Source organism: Penaeus monodon, chromosome 4, assembly GCF_015228065.2.
Source record: "Penaeus monodon isolate SGIC_2016 chromosome 4, NSTDA_Pmon_1, whole genome shotgun sequence".
Taxonomy (NCBI): Eukaryota; Metazoa; Arthropoda; class Malacostraca; order Decapoda; family Penaeidae; genus Penaeus; species Penaeus monodon.
The window spans coordinates 12061321-12063820 of record NC_051389.1 but is presented as its reverse complement, the minus strand read 5'-3'; the positions used below and the strand labels follow the sequence as shown (position 1 = coordinate 12063820).

General features: G+C 45.7%; 1 protein-coding gene across 2 annotated transcripts in view; it reads left to right on the top strand.

The window, feature by feature from the left end:
- The window catches only part of LOC119570205 (innexin inx2-like), a 58793-nt gene that overhangs the window by 29752 nt on the left and 26541 nt on the right, over positions 1-2500 (top strand). The gene's annotated exons all lie outside the window — the stretch shown is intronic.

Sequence of the window (2500 nt, the reverse complement as noted above, 5' to 3'; positions counted from 1 at the left end):
CGGCAGGCAGCAAGACGTCCCCGCGGGCCGTGGGGCGGCCAATCAGGCGCCGCACTGCTCATCACCACTTGTCAATCAGGGCTTCGGCAGCGGCGTCTCAGCGAGAGGGGGGTCGGGCCGCGGCCTCCTCTAGGAGTGCGGGAGGGGACGGAGGGATCCTGGTGGAGGGCGAGAGATCCTGGTGGAGGGCGGAGGGAAGGGGGGAGGCCCAGGTGGAGGGCGGAAGGGAGGGGGGCCTTTATGAAGGTCGGAGGGGAGGGACAGTCCTGAGGGAGGACGAAGGGGAGGGAGGAGGGGATATAGGAGGTCCTGATGGAGGGCAGAAGGGATGGGAAGCTCCAGGGACTATCTAAGCGTGTGTGATGAGGGACATATTTTCTTTCTAGTGTGTGGCTGATGCGCGGGGCCGGAGGGGAGGAGCCACGATGGATACCATTAGCAATTTACATGCTAAGTGTGCGTGAACCAGGAAGATAACATTGTCTTGCATACTCTACACTGTCGCACTTCACACTGCTTATACCACGCCACACGCAACGCTATACACACACCTGATGGATACTGCATTACATGGCACATTTTAAACATTACACCAACCTGAATACCGCTTCTTCTGAACACCACACACCCGCAACATTATAAAGTTCACACCACACACATTGTACTGTACACCCTTCATTACATCCTACCTTTATACCCGCTACATCACATGCGCATACATCGTAACACATAACTACCAATGCACCGCGCCACATATCACTCTTAAATGCACGTTCTCCTCGGGCACTCTTCGCGGACACAATCTAGCATTGCTTATATAATATTCCCCTGTTTGCACGCAGTCCACAGCTCCAGCCTTGTTCCGACCGTCTACAATATAACGACAATGTGAAACCTTCTCGTCCACTGTAACAAAGAAACTATATAATTTTACGACATGGAGACTCTCTATTACCTCTCATCACGTCATAACAAAAGCATAGTAACACAGTTAATCTCAACGTTTAATACACTCGCCATTTCACAATAGATACCAATTACTCGCGACAAACGACACAGCATATCGCAGTATACGCACAGCTACACAGTTAAGTATACCAAGCGATCACAATTAAGTTCACAATACCTTATATAATCACCAGCCTCCGAGCATTAAAAATTTAACTTTCATACACAAAGTTACCCTAAAAAAATAACAGCCTACACACATACGTGCACACATACGTACATGCACGCACACACACACACACTTTCTCTCTCTCTCTCTCTCTGTCTCTCTATCTATCTATCTATCTATCTATCTATCTATCTATCTCTCTATCTATCTATCTCTCTCCTCTCTCTCTCTCTCTCTCTCTCTCTCTCTCTCTCTCTCTCTCTCTCTCTCTCTCTCCTTTCTCTCTCTCTCCACTCTTCTCTCTCTCTCTCCTCTCTCTCCTCTCTACTCTCTTCTTCTCCCTTCTCTCTCTTCTCTCTCTCTCTTCTCTCTCTCTCTCTCTCTCTCTCTCCTCTCTCTCTCTCTCCTCTCTCTCTCTCTCTCTCTCTCTCTCTCTCTCTCTCTCTCTCTCTCTCTCAAACACACTCAAGCACAAACACATACCCCGTCTTCGCTGCACGCCACACACTGCGCCATCCACGCTGAACGTCCCTCCCCATTGTGGTCTCGCTTTAGAAACCCCTAGAAACCCATTTCCTATTATTCCCCCCCTTATAGATAAAAGCTTAAAGCTGGCATTTTCTTCCTCGGCCAACTTGGGGTAGGTCCTCCTCGAGTCTACTCCTCGAGATGGGGGAGGGGGAGGGTGTCTGGTCCCAAGACATCGAGTTGACAAAGCTCATATCGACGTCGAGTGCATTATCGAATCCATGATAATTACGGGCCGTGATTGGACTGTCGATCCTAAGAGTAGAGTTGCTGTGATTTTCGTTCGCGGTTGTCGGGCGCTGCATTCGGCTGGGGACTCTTTGCGTAATGGGGCTGCGGTTCGGGGAAATGCGTCGTGGGTTATGTTCGGATAATGCCCTGCTCCTCTTTGTTCAGTATTCCTTAATCAGTTTATGCGTTTTTATGTATTACGAAATTGACTTAACTCGAAACGATGTGGTTTAGGAAAAGACTTGAAACATATCACAATCAGAAACGTAACTCTTGTAGGAGGTTTAGACTGAATTTTCTTTATTCTTTTCTTTTTTTTACGTTCTTGTATGTTATCATCACATTTTTTTATCTCACAGTTTCCAAGTATTTTTGTTATTGATTCTATTATTTTTGCTTAGGAGGACACATAAACACACACACAAACACACATACACTCACTCACTTACTCACAATATATATATATATATATATATATATATATATATATATATATATATATATATATACATACATACATACATACATACATACATACATACATACATACATCATACATACATACATACATACATACATACATACATACATATCGCGATTTCGTTTAGTTCACCATGTGTTCTA